The 15,030-nt window shown below is 35.4% G+C and overlaps 1 protein-coding gene across 1 annotated transcript in view; it reads left to right on the top strand.

The window, feature by feature from the left end:
- Positions 1-390: 390 nt before the first annotated feature.
- LOC103506302 (head-specific guanylate cyclase) overlaps positions 391-15,030 on the top strand; it is a 164,946-nt gene continuing 150,306 nt past the window's right edge. Inside the window, exon 1 of the mRNA XM_017442885.2 lies at positions 391-517. The gene's annotated coding sequence lies outside the window, so the exon portion shown is untranslated. The remainder of the gene's footprint in view (positions 518-15,030) is intronic.

Raw genomic sequence — 15,030 nt, 5'->3', positions numbered from 1 at the left:
AAACAATTTGATATATCGTGTACCGTTTGAGGACCCCTCATTATTTGTCCTAAGTTTAAATTTTTTTTCATATTATAACGAAGAGAACCAAGTGATTTTGTGGTTCAGAACCGAGTAATTTTGTGGTTCAGAATCAAGTGATTTTGTGATTCTTTCATCATGGCGTGTTGTCCATTTAGTATGAAAAACAATTTCAGAACCGAGTAATTTTGTGGTTCAGAATCAAGTGATTTTGTGATTCTTTCATCATGGCGTGTTGTCCATTTAGTATGAAAAACAACCTCAGCCCGAGTCAGCACAATGCAAGCTCCAGTACTCCGTCAGCTGCTGATCGACAAAGCTCCGTACACCAGTTTGAAGAGGAAGACATTTCTGTACTCAACTGCACAATGCAAGCTCCAGTACTCCGTCAGCTGCTGATCGACAAAGCTCCGTACACCAGTTTGAAGAGGAAGACATTTCTGTACTCAACTGTAAGAATTTGAACCAGGCGATCAACATTCTGATAAGACCATCGGTAAGTCTATTTGATTTTTGTTTGTTTCTAAGTTTTGTTTTTGAGGGGCCTGACATTTTGGAGGGGATTGACATCTTGAAAATGGAAACCCTAATTCATTATTGCTTTTCAATGCTAATATGGGAAGAAAACTGACAAAAAGGAAATTAAAAACATACGCGGAATCGAATGGTGAAACTTTTAGAACTGTCCGACTTAATGTAATAGAAAGTCGTGTGATGTTCACACCAGATTTTTTTTATTGTTTTTTACCTAAGTCAACAATAAATGGGCATCCAAAATGAAAAACTGAACGGGACGCCGGGACACCCCCTGAAATTCGGGACTGTCCCGGCCAATTCGGGACGTTTGGTAAGCCTAGTTATAGGTAACCTATTTTTTTTTTTATTGTTTTTTACCTAAGTCAACAATAAATGGGCACCTAAAATATATTATTTACTGTAATCGGTCTATTTTTCAATTTTATTTTTTCGTCACGAACGCATGTGCTGGGAAAGAAAAGTCCGTTTCTGAAAACGTTCGCTAAAGTTTCCACTAGTATGCTTTGAACAAAGCTTTTCGTTGTGCTTCAAATTTGAGCGCGTATTTTAAAATCTTTATATTTCCCCTCTGAAAATTTTGGGGAAAAAAGACAAGTAATTGAATGTTGTAAAGGTAAAAAAAGATCGCGAAATATTTCGAACTTTGAAAATTTGTCGTTTTCTTCTGTAGAACTTTAGAATTTTTTGTTCGAACTTAATCAATTTTTGATGTCTTCATTCAATATTTATTAAACTGTACACAATTTATTGATATTTTTTCTGACATTATAATTATTAGCTAATATTTTTATGTAGGTACATGCAATATGCATGGAAACAGGTAGGTACGTATTATAATAAATACCTACTTTCAATATTAGGTCTTAGATATTCTATTATTAGGTTGGAATCAATATCAAAATATCTTTACGACCTACGTATACGTATACTTAGGTAAATGATCTTCTTTAAAAACTTTGCTTACTCTTACCTATTTACTAGGTATTTTATATAATTTTTATAGAGTATAGACCTATGTAGGTACCTATTGGTGCCTACAAAAATATTTCCATTCTGGTTAAAAGTCAGATTATTCATAAAGTTGCCTGTGATGGCCTTGATCTTGGTTTTGCTGGTTCCAAATTAACCTTGAGCTAGGAGATATGTATTTTTAAACCAAACCCTCCAGGAAAGTTTCATTAATGATTGAAAATTCCAATATCCCCAGTCCTTCTATGGCTATGGGGACAGACAGAGTGACAGACAGACGACACCTTTTTTTATTACTATCGTAATAATAAAGGAAGGACGGGCTAAAAAAGAAGAGGGAAAAACAAAGTGGGCAAATAAGGAAGAAAAGGAGAAAAGAAGGAAAAACTAGAAGAATTAAGATGAAGACAACACGAAGACAAAGAAGAAGAAAATTTTAGGAAGAGAAGAAGGAGAAAGGGGGATATTTTGATAATAAAGGCATTGGTGAATGTCACTTTGAAGTTAGGAGGAAGAAAAACAGAAGGTCGTATTTTATCCGTTCAAGAAGACAAGTCAGGAATCCTCACAAAATCTTTTTTGTCTCAGGTAAAACCTTTTTCCATTGGGCAATGAAGACTTATAGCTTATGCTATCGGGGTTTGAAGTTAGGAGGAAGAAAAACAGAAGGTCGTATTTTATCCGTTCAAGAAGACAAGTCAGGAATCCTCACAAAATCTTTTTTGTCTAAGGTAAAACCTTTTTCCATTGGGCAATGAAGACTTAGGTATAGCTTATGCTATCGGGGTTATAACTTGTTTCATCCTCTTGATCTCTTTGTAATAGGAATTGTGTTTATGAACGGAATTTATTATTATTTTTGGAACAAATGGCTTTATGATAACAGTTTTATACTGTATCTAACTTGACCTTTAACGCTTTAAAACCAATATACTTAGTCTTGGAAAAAAAAACACCAATGTAGGTCAGAGGGTATAATTCAAAATTCAGATAGATAGTAGATAGGAATATAGCAATATAGGTACTGGTTTCTAAAGCGTTATGTTTTGCATTGTTTCAGTTAATCGTGTTTGGCTTGCATTTAAATTTCGGATGGAATAAAGTTCCATTTCATGTCCGAATAAATATTAAAATTTAGAAGGCTCGTGTCTATTTTCATTTCAATATTTTAGGTAGATACATAGTACATACAATAGGTAATCCTGACTTTTTTCAACAGGACAAAAATTTCAAAATATTTTTATCAGAATTTTGCATATTAACATCAAAACTCTATTATAAACAATGCCTATGTATACCGATATGTACATACCCTTCTATCTACAAGGTATTGATAAAATTATCAATAAAGGTATTGATAAAATTGTTTATTCGTGCAACTGTCAAAACAACACGTTTGTAAAAGCCAATTTTGTATTTTGAAATATGTACTACCCACCTACCTACTATAGGTACCTTTTTTTCCAAGTAGGAATGTATTTATTTATTTTATGCTGATTTTAAATGATTCCTAAATTTTAACAAGTTATTTTTTTCGTCTCATAGTACCTACATACATTGTAAACATGAGGGAGGTACCTAATTCTACCTACATACGTACCAAATAAATTGTTTACCTACTAACTATTATTTATTTTATGCTGATTTTAAATGATTCCTAAATTTTAACAAGTTATTTTTTTCGTCTCATAGTACCTACATACATTGTAAACATGTAGGAGGTACCTAATTCTACCTACATACGTACCAAATAAATTGTTTACCTACTAACTATAAAAAAACTAGATTTAGAATAAAGGATAACAATCTTTTGTAAAAATAGCGAGTAAACTGTAAAACATTTTGCTTTCGAGTTTACCTAAAAATTGCGGAATATTTGTTTGAAAAACCTATACCTAGGTCTTTGACAGAAAAATCTACCTAGATAAACAATTTGATATATCGTGTACCGTTTGAGGACCCCTCATTATTTGTCCTAAGTTTAACATTTTTTCATAACGAAGAGAACTGAATATCTATGTCTCTCTTTTCCGCCCTAACTCTTCCCTTTCTCTTTCGCCCTCTCTCTTCCCTTTCTCTTTCGCTCTCTCTCTCTCTTGCTATGATTCTCTTCTGCGTTCTCTCTCAATTTCCCTCCCTTTCTCACTATTTTTTCCATTCTCTCCCTTCTCTTTCCTTCTCTAGTTTCTATCCTCCTTCTCCTTTCTCTCTCTCTCCCTCCCTTCCTCTCTCTCTCTTTCTCTCTCTCTCGTGAGTGTGTGTCACAAGGCCATTTTCCCATCATACAATATATCCTGGCCTATTACCTACTAACTTCATTTGCACTATTTTTTTATTCCAACAACATGGATATAGGTATGGTTTTGTAATATGTCGACGAGGTGACGTCAATATTAACTTTTTTTTGCTTTATTTTAAACTTCCTAGTTATTTACATTTTTTTTTTATATAACCCTAGGTTTTATACATAGAAAATACCCTTTTTAGTCCGTCCTTCCTTTATTATTAGGTACTAATAAAAAAAGTATAAGGGACGGGCTATTGTATTCGCTTCGGTGTCGTCGGTCTGTCACTCTGTCTGTCCCCATAGAAGGACTTATCCAAACCTGGTCGACCTATACATACATAATTGTATTCGCTTCGGTGTCGTCGGTCTGTCACTCTGTCTGTCCCCATAGAAGGACTTATCCAAACCTGGTCGACCTATACATACATATATTATAGGTCTTTTTACCAAGATCACGAAAATGGTGGTGCAAATTTTGTCCAGATTTTCTTTAACCACGATCGAATAAACTACGGGCTAAAAAATTCCCGGAGGGACGGGCCCAGCTTGTTTTATATAAATATGTAAGTTGTATACCTATGTATCAAATATTTTTTATTTTTATTTTTTATTTTTTTTTCGTACCTTTTAGATGCTTGTTTTTTCTTCTTTGTTTATGCGCTTCTCTGTGGCAGACAAGGCCTTTGTTAGACACAGCCTGGCTGCTTCGTTTAGATTGTTTAGAAAATGGACACAAAAAGAATAGGGTAGGTAGAAATTGCTGGGATTTTTTTGTGCGAAATATAATCGAAAGGGGAGACAGACTGAAGAGAACGAAAGAGGAAAGGTAGGTAGAAATTGCTGGGATTTTTTTGTGCGAAATATAATCGAAAGGGGAGACAGACTGAAGAGAACGAAAGAGGAAAGGGAGAAAGAGAAAGAATGGGGGATAGTCTGAAGAAGAGAGGGAGACAAAATGAGAGAAAAGAAAGGACATAGTGATAAATATAGAGAAGAGGCGTACAGAATAGAGAGAGGGATAGAAAAAAGAGGAAAAGAGAGGGAAAAAGAGAAAAAGAGGGAAAAAAAAGAAGAAGGAAGAGAAAAACTAGATTTATTGTTTTGATTTTTTATCATCAAGAGATGAGGTTACCTGGAGACAAAATGAGAGAAAAGAAAGGACATAGTGATAAATATAGAGAAGAGGCGTACAGAATAGAGAGAGGGATAGAAAAAAGAGGAATTGAGAGGGAAAAAGAGAAAGTGAGGGAAAAAAAGAAGAAGGAAGAGAAAATGGAGGGAAAGCTAGATTTATTGTTTTGATTTTTTATCATCAAGAGATGAGGTTACCGTGTTTGATTTGAAGTGTTCTTATTCCGCCACACAATGGCAGGGAATAAAAAATGGAACACGATGCATACCTCACAACTCTCCACTTGAACGTATTAGTTTATATACAGGGTTCACGACAGTCGACAGATGGGGTTTAATCTGAATTCTTCACATCTCGATACTTGACAATTTGATACCCAGTATACGGGGAAACGGTAGCGGATGTTTCCCGAAAATAAACTGGAATACAGCAAAATAAAATAGAATACATCCCGGTCATTTTGATATTCAAATAGGTGGTAGAAAAGAAATCCTACCAGAATTAGTGGCAGTAAAAAGTTCGACAGACGACACCGAGGCGAATACAATAGTCCGTCCCTTATACCTTTTTATTACTATTGTAATAATAAAGGAAGGACGGACTAAAAATGCACAATTAAAAAAATAACATTTTTACACCTTTAGAAGCGTGGTAGAAAACAAAAGAATAAATTTATGTTATCTATGAACCAAATAATAATTGTTGACTTCAAAGTGAGAGATTAAATCAATAAAATTTATGTAACTAGGTACTATTGCATTTGCGATTATAATAAATCGCACCTCTAAAGCTCGCTGATATTTTGTATTTTAATGAGATGAAAGGTTATTAATAATATTAATTAATAGGTACCTACAATAGTTTAGTAAAAAATAGTTCAAATGAAAAAAAAAGTCAATTTATTTCAACAATAATTAATCACAATTCTTTTGTGTTATTGAATTAATTTGATTGTGAATTGAAAATGCAATTTTTTTAAACTTTCGAGATAAATCAGATTTTTTCTATTCATTGTTCCAATTTGCAAATTAACAAAAGTAGGTAACAGTAAGATAAATAAAAGGCTAATAATTGTGAAAGGTTACCTAACTATTACAAACTTTGATTTCCTACAGTCAAGGGTTCAGAGATTCAGACAAATTGCATTATGTAACAACAAAAATAAGTACCTATCTAATAATAGAAAAATTAATAAACAATAACAAAATCTTCTCTAGCTATTTCAAATTAAACATAACAGGTACCTACTACATATTACAAAAAAAATTGAATGCTATAAGTACCTATATAGGATTTACTAATTTTTATCAATTGAATAATCTAATTTCATCATTAAATAATCAGCAATGAACAAAATAAATTAATAGAAATTATTGAATATACCTCCTCCACTATCAGAAGCCCTAGCTACTAGAGACTCAGCGGTATAGCCCTTCTTCTCATAATGAAATCCACCAAACTTATGTGGCAAACAAAAACAAAAAACTGTGATCATTTCCTCAAAATTTAATTTAAGAAAATATTATTGAATCATAAATAAAATGAAAAGGGACAATAAATAAATGGAAAATTATAAAGAGAAATTCTTATAAAGCTTTAAACCATAAATTCTGACCAAGCTAATAAAATAAATTAGGTATCTAGTAGGTATATCTACCTATTATCTGTTGTATATCTACCTAAAACTGTAGGTATATCTACCTAAAACTGTTGAGATAATGGGACTACATGTCCTAATTCGACAGTCTAAATAAAGCACTAATACTAATACTAACTATCTAAAAAGTTTGCTCTCCAAGGAAGAGTCTTTTGGACTTTACAGAGACTTTGGTCACAGATAAATCCTAATTTCAGATCCAACAGTAGGAGCCTTGTCAAATAAAATCCATGCCACAAAGTCCTTTAATATAAACAGTTTCCTTCCAATCTGTGGTACAAAGGGCCCGAAAAATAAGTAGCTTTTTCCTTCCAGGCGATAAAGTTTTTCAGTGCCTCCATATTATAAGAATTTCACAAAAGTCATAGAGGTGGCGAAGTACAACTAAGAGGGTCATAAATCTGACTTGGGGGGTTTTTGAAAGTGTGAGTGTTTTTTTGCTCTCTACGTAACCCTTACTTTTCTAAGGACCTACGTAGGAATACCCATGACTTTGTGTTTTCCGTTAGTTAGGTACTCTTCATATTTCAGTTCATAATTAGGTAGGAATGGTAAGATCCAATGTAGGTACATTTCTTTGCAAACGACCTACTAAATCAAAAGGTCCTAATTAAGTAGCTTTTTCCTTCCAGGCGATAAAGTTTTTCAGTGCCTCCATATTATAAGAATTTCACAAAAGTCATAGAGGTGGCGAAGTACGACTAAGAGGGTCATAAATCTGACTTGGGGGTTTTTGAAAGTGTGAGTGTTTTTTTGCTCTCTACGTAACCCTTACTTTTCTAAGGACCTACGTAGGAATACCTATGACTTTGTGTTTTCTGTTAGTTAGGTACTCTTCATTATTTCAGTTCATAATTATATAGGTAGGAATGGTAAGATCCAATGTAGGTACATTTCTTTGCAAACGACCTACTAAATCAAAAGGTCCCAAATTTCAAACAGGACAAATTTCAATTGCCTGATTGAAAAAGAACAACTAGAACTTGTACCTTGATCTTGGTTTTGCTGGTTCCAAATTAACCTTGAGCTAGGAGATATGTATTTTTAAACCAAACCCTCCAGGAAAGTTTCATTAAAGTTTGAAAATTCCAATATCCCCAGTGCTTGAATATAAAACAAAAAACTGTGATCATTTCCTCAAAATTTAATTTAAGAAAATATTATTGAATCATAAATAAAATGAAAAGGGACAATCATTAAATGGAAAATTATAAAGAAAAAAAATTATTATTTCATATTTCAACCATACCTCACAACTCTCCACTTGAACGTATTAGTTTATACAGGGTTCACGACAGATGGGGTTTAATCTGAATTCTTCACATCTTGATACTTGACAATTTGATACCCAGTATACGGGGAAACGGTAGCGGATGTTTCCCAGAAAATAAACTGGAATACAGCAAAATAGAATAGAATACATCCCGGTCATTCTGTTTGATTTGAAGTGTTCTTATTCCGCCACACAATGGCAGGGAATAAAAAATGGAACACGATGCATACCTCACAACTCTCCACTTGAGCGTATTAGTTTATACAGGGTTCACGACAGTCGACAGATGGGGTTTAATCTGAATTCTTCACATCTTGATACTTGACAATTTGATACCCAGTATATGGGGAAACGGTAGCGGATGTTTCCCAGAAAATAAACTGGAATACAGCAAAATAGAATAGAATACATCCCGGTCATTTTGATATTCAAATAGGTGGTAGAAAAGAAATCCTACCAGGATTAGTGGCAGTAAAAAGTTCGTCTGGTAAACGAAAAATGGCTTGGGTTTTATTCTAGCCAAAGTATGGTACATTTATTTTATTATACGAAATAATCAAATAATATATTTGATTTAAAAAAAAAAATACCTAAAGATTTCTTGACCCCTATGTCAAACTTTTTGTCAGGAAAACTTTTTTTTTTGTAATCCTGATACCTCCCCTGGTGATAGACGGAACCCTATAATAATACATCTTCATTACTACATTGTTAACACCCTTTATCCCTTCCTATATCCCTCTCTAATCCTGATACCTCCCCTGGTGATAGACGGAACCCTATAATAATACATCTTCATTACTACATTGTTAACACCCTTTATCCCTTCCTATCTCCCTCTCTTTCTTCTCTTTCTTTCCTTCTTCTCTTCATTCTTCTCCTCCTCTTCATCCCCCTTATTACAGTAACTTCTTTCCCCCTCCTCCAGTCCAAGAATTTCGCGTGTTGTATTGATTATGGATTCCGTGTACGACAGTTCTCTCTTCTTCTTCTTCTTCTTCTTCTTCTTCCCCTTCTAACGAAACATAATAAAGTAGAAAAGTGTCACTCAAAGAAGAGTATGGGGAGTAGGGAGAAAAAGAGAGAGAGAGAGAGAGAAATAGTCGGGGTCAGATTAGTTCGTGACAGAACAAAGCTGTCGTTTGCATCCCTTCTTCTAAAATCTAATCCTATTTCCCTCTCTCTTCCTCATTATAACGAGTAGTTCAAACGGACCTCTTTCAACACTGCCAAATGAACTCTTTCTTCTTCTTCTTCTTCTTCTTCTTCTTCTTCCCCTTCTAACGAAACATAATAAAGTAGAAAAGTGTCACTCAAAGAAGAGTATGGGGAGGAGGGAGAAAAAAGAGAGAGAGAGAAAGGGAGAGAGAAAGAAATAGTCGGGGTCAGATTAGTTCGTGACAGAACAAAGCTGTCGTTTGCATCCCTTCTTCTAAAATCTAATCCTATTTCCCTCTCTTTTCCTCATTATAACGAGTAGTTCAAACGGACCTCTTTCAACACTGCCAAATGAACTCTTTGCATATTCAACCCGATTCTGCTGAATGTAGGTCAACCAATGCCCCATCTACAGGAGAGGTGTTGAAATTCACGCTTTCAGCTATGTCAGAGGAAGAATGAGACATGAAAAATTGATAGGACAAGAAGAGATAGCAGAGAGAGAAAGAGAAAGAGAGAGAGAGAGTGGAGTAGAAGAGGAGGTGGAGGAGACGAAAATGTAATAAGGAATAACGAAGGAAGAAATGGGAGAAAGGGGTTGAAATTCACGCTTTCAGCTATGTCAGAGGAAGAATGAGACATGAAAAATTGATAGGACAAGAAGAGATAGCAGAGAGAGAAAGAGAGAGAGAGAGAGAGAGAGGAGTAGAAGAGGAGGTGGAGGAGACGAAAATGCAATAAGGAATAACGAAGGAAGAAATGGGAGAAAGGAAATAGGAGACGAAGAACGAAGACTAGATGGAGGAGGGAGAAGGGAAGAATAGAATGTTAAGGAAGAAGAGGAAAAAGGAAGAAGAAAGGGAGAAGAGGACAAACTGGAAAGGAAGAAAAGAACGAAAAGGAAGAGGAAATAGAATGGGATGAAGAATTAGAGGAACATATTAAAGGGGAGAAAGAGGGAAAGGAGAAGTCAGCGTAGGTGTCGGATGAGAAAGAGAAGAGCAAAAGGAACGTTAAGAGGAGTAGAAGAAGGAAAGACAGTAAGAGCATAAAGAGTTATGGAGGAGGGAAACTAAAAGGTGGAGAAGGAGAAGAAGAAGAAGAGGAAAAGGAAGAAGGAGAAGAGGAGGAGCAGGAGAAGAAAGAAGAAGAGGACGACCCACCATCAATGTCGGATGAGAAAGAGAAGAGCAAAAGGAACGTTAAGAGGAGTAGAAGAAGGAAAGACAGTAAGAGCATAAAGAGTTATGGAGGAGGAAAACTAGAAGGAGTGGAAGAAGAAGAAGGAGAAGAAGAAAAGGAAAAGGAAGAAGGAGAAGAGGAGGAGCAGGAGGAGAAAGAAGAAGAGGACGACCCACCATCTGCAGAGGTTGAACGGAACCTCTTGAGCTGAAAAGTTGGAAAGGAAATTTCAGCTAACAACGGAGACAGCGAGCACATCATCACCAAGTCTAATCTCATTAAGGGAAAATTGAAAAATTTTAATAAAATTTTCTTCATGCATGAACTTTAACCCGTTTCGGAACCTCTTGAGCTGAAAAGTTGGAAAGGAAATTTCAGCTAACAACGGAGACAGCGAGCACATCATCACCAAGTCTAATCTCATTAGGGGAAAATTGAAAATTTTTAATAAAATTTTCTTCATGCATGAACTTTAACCCGTTCTAACGGGCGCTGATCGAGAGATCAGCTACAGGGACAGATATTAGCCCTGTCAGAAAAAAATAAATAGAAAATAAAATAAAAATAAGAAGAATAAAACAGTTCGAAATATTTATCAGACAATAATTGAAGTAGTTATGTACCTAGTACCTACATAGATGTGAAATTTCTACTAGCACAAGTTGTCGTGAATGATGATGATTGACAGTGGAAGCGTTTTAAGATTTGACACAACATAAAAATGAAACGAAGACAAGTGGTTTTCTTCAATGAAAACTTTCAATTTCTTACGAAAAACTTTATTTAAAATTAAACTTCTTTTATAAACTTGTGACTACTAACAAATTTCTAATTACTGGACTATTTACTTTCTTACAAATCTTCTATATAAAACTTCTAATATCTTTTGGGAAAATCTACTAATTTACGTCCGTCTACTACAGGGACTTTCTGCTAACTCACTCTAGTTTACAAACAAAATCTGCTGACGGAAAATCTACTCCTTTCCTCGTCGGCAACCTAAACATCAGCTGTCTAATTTAATTAAATTATTCTTAATTAACTATTTCTAATTATAAAACACTTGCTAAAACACCTAATACCTAACTTTTGTATCTGAACTCGCGCTGTTCGCGACACAAGTAAGAAAACTGTTACTGTTTTTGAGCGTTCTGTTTTTGTGTAACCCAATATTGCCTCAAATAGTGTTGCAGAAGACGATCTTACTGTCACGCTAAATGGTGCATGGTCACGTAAACCATCTCATATTCTTCCATTGACGTCACGTCCGTGAGACGAACAGGCACGCTCCGGGTTGAAAAATATAACGGAAGCAATTTTCGTCAAGTGGAAATTTGAAAATTTTACATAAATTTTCGTTGCGTGTGTCAAGATCGTTTATGCTGTCGACAGCTTTCTCTTCATTTTCTTTCGGATTGGAAAATTCCTACCTCGGCTGACAGCCGGATCGTTATTTTCAATTCGTTAGTCATAATATTTATCCATCGCGCTTTTCCTCTTCATTTTATCCTCGTCCTTCTTCATTCTCCTTCTTTCTCATACCTTCTTTTTATCTTCTTCTTCTTCTTCATTATCTCTTGTTTTCATTCTTCTTTTCCTTCTTTCTTCTTCTTATTATTCTTCTTCCTTTTCCTCTTCTTCATTATTTTCCTCTTTTTCCATCTCTCCTGGTTTCCTTTTCATTTTCCCCCTCCCTTCTCATACGTTATTTCTCTCCTTCTTCCTTTTCCTCCTCTTGCCTTCTCATTCTTTCTTCTTCATCATTTTCTCCTTCTTCCTTTTTCTTCTTCATTATCCTCTTCTTTTCCTTCTTATTGTTCCTCTTCTTTCTTATCCTTTCTTCATCATTTTCTCCTTCTTCCTTTTCCTTCTCTTCTACATCCTCATCATAGTCTCTCTTCGTTGGAACGCTTTATTTGATTAGGAAAATTGATAGGAAAGCGCTGATGTCGTTGCTATTTCTTTTCCTTCTCCTCCTCCTCCTCCTCCTCCTCCTCTTCCTTTCCTGTCAGAAGTTGTATTAGAGCTGCTCTCAATGTGTCAATATTGTATTCTTTGATGACTTCATTATGTGATTTGAATTTAATATGAACATGTTATTTCTTTAGCATAATGCAGTGTTTGCTTTTGTCAATCTGTATGTGTCTTGGATTCTTGAGAGATGAAATATTGTAATTCCAATTTTTTTTTTGCTTGATTTCATAATCTGATGACAAAGAGGTGCAGCTCAGGTACCTACTTTCCTAGTTATTTCCAAAGACAGTATGTGTTGCAGTTCCCTTTATCAAACCAGTTATTGAAAGTTATACAAGACTGCCAAAGGAATTTTTCAGTCCTATTCGGCCAGGATGAATATTATTCATTGAATAAGGTACATATTCTATTTTATGTCAGTTTGGCGGTACCTACATGAAAGAAGAAAGTAATTGGTAATTTAATTTATTATATTTTAGTGAACTGCACTTTTCTCACTGCATTTCTAAGGTAGATATGAAATCTAATTTTATATCTCAATTATTACCTACCTCAAACTTTTGTTGGCTCCTCCGTATGTTTTTCAAGTAAAGTTTAGTTTCGAGTAGGAGGAAGAAAAGTTCGCTTGAACTTTCCTTCAAATTGTTGAAATTAATTATTATTACTGTTACAAAGTAATTATTACTGTTGCAAAGTAATTATTACTTTACAATAACCTCGTACGGAAAAAACTACCTGGGCACTCGAAAGTTTTCTCATTTGCCAGCCTAGTTACCTTGGAGGGTAGAGCTTCTACCTTGTAAGTAAAAGGTCGCGGGTTCGATTAGAGCCTGTTCTTGACGGACATTATCCTAAACAGAAACCTGATCTGAACCTCTTTTCCCTTTTCAGATCTGTTTAGGCTGGCTGTCTACATACCTCCTAAATTGTAATACCAACTAATAAACACCCTACATTAAATCAGTAGGTACTTCCTATCTAACTATAACAACTAGGTACCAAAACACAAAACAAACACGAATAAGTAGGTAGCAAGTACGAGTATATCTGGGCTGAAAATTCATGGTAAAGATAAATAGGTACCCAAATACTAATACTAGGTTTACAATTAATCGTCTCGTTTAGCGAACGAGAACAAAAAACAATTCCGTCCTTTCATTTCGTCAGATAATCTGTGTAGGTATCTACTCGGGAACATAAAACTCCTTCAAGCCAGGAACGCACAACGCACGAAATTTCGTGAAAGCCGCAAACACCTCAATGAACGCGCGCGCAGTCCTAATCAAAAACAGCCCCAGAAAGCTCTGAAGCTCTGGGTGCGCACGCAGTCCTTGTCCAAATTTTGAGACTACGCTCCTTACACGTCTACTAAAATGGCGACGCTCTGTCTACAGGGGTACTGGGTCAAGGTCACGCACCACCTCGCGATGCTTGGATATAATTCGTGCTTACGAGGGATTCGATGCACAAAACTCGTACAAATATTGATAGGTATTTGATTTATTCAATACTCTAATCTCTATTGATTAGGTTTCTTCTTGAATATTTGACTTTTCTAATGTCTTGACGTCGATCAATGTCTATGATGAATGTCTCCTCTAAAATGAATGTCTATTGTCTAAGATTACTTACGTAGATGCTGATGTATGTTCAAGCCCCCAAGTTTTTGACGTTCACGAAATCTTTGTCGAAAGTTTTCCCAACTTTCGCCATGGTAAGGGTTCCCAAGGAGGGATGATTTGATATTAAAGAGTGTAACGCTGAGACATTGACGAAAATTTTCCTGAACTTTACTACTACTATCGGCAACCTTTCAACTTTACAGGATTGAAAGGAGGGGAAGGATAAGGGAGAGCCCATTAGGATGTAATTTGATTAATCTGGATGTAATTTGAGGGGGGGGGGGAGGAAAAGTTTTGGAAAAAGTTTACCCAGGAAAAAAAAGGAAACGAGACCCTTTTGTCTTTTTCTGTCGATACTTGTTGAGCTGGACAAAAAATGAGTCAGTTTTCAGGGAAATTTCGTACGAAACAACACGTTCTTTATTACTCTGCCCCGATGGTTAACCATCCAGATATCAAGCACGTGCAACGTTGCTTAACTTCAGAATCCGTTGTTTTTATAACAAACTCTTGTAAAACATATTAGTAGAACAATAGTACCCGTACACATACAATTGTGTATCATGTACTTACTAACCATACCCCTGGAATGACCTAATTACAAAAGTGTACTAAAAAAACACACAATTACGGTACCTATAAGAGTATCTCGACTGTATCTAATTTTATATCTGTCCAATTTGTTACGTGATTCAGGAGGAAGAAGAATCAGGCTACACATGTAGATATCATGGGGAGTTTTTGTAAGCAATATTGTTATTGCAGAATTCAGTGACTCGGAAAAATAGTTTTCCTAAGCTTCGGGAATCGTTCGAGCTATCCCAGTCGCTTTTTTTAAGCCTGCCATGTTGTTTTTCCCAGTGCCGGTTACTGGTGTTACTGTGATTTTTTAAATATCCTAGGTTAGTTATCTAGTTTTCAATTTATTTAAGTAGGTACCTATCTATTTTTTATTAAACAAAAAATGGAAAAATAATCATCGAAATCTTTGATACTGTAACTGCTAAGGTCTCATTCTCCGAAATCGAAGAAAAAAGGGAGACAGGATAGGAGAAAGCCAGCAGTTCCGAGAACGAACATTATCCATTCAGGATAAAATCCGCCCTGGGCGGGAATGGAACCCGCGATCTAGCGATTACAAGTCAGACGCGCTACCAACCAAGCTAACTAGAGTAACTAGGCTGGCACTAAAAGATCTGAATATACATTTTGTCATCT

Source organism: Diaphorina citri, unplaced genomic scaffold (genome assembly GCF_000475195.1).
Source record: "Diaphorina citri unplaced genomic scaffold, Diaci psyllid genome assembly version 1.1 scaffold11, whole genome shotgun sequence".
NCBI classification, from domain to species: Eukaryota; Metazoa; Arthropoda; class Insecta; order Hemiptera; family Psyllidae; genus Diaphorina; species Diaphorina citri.
The sequence above is the reverse complement of the archived record's forward strand: the minus strand, read 5'-3'. Positions and strand labels throughout refer to the sequence as shown.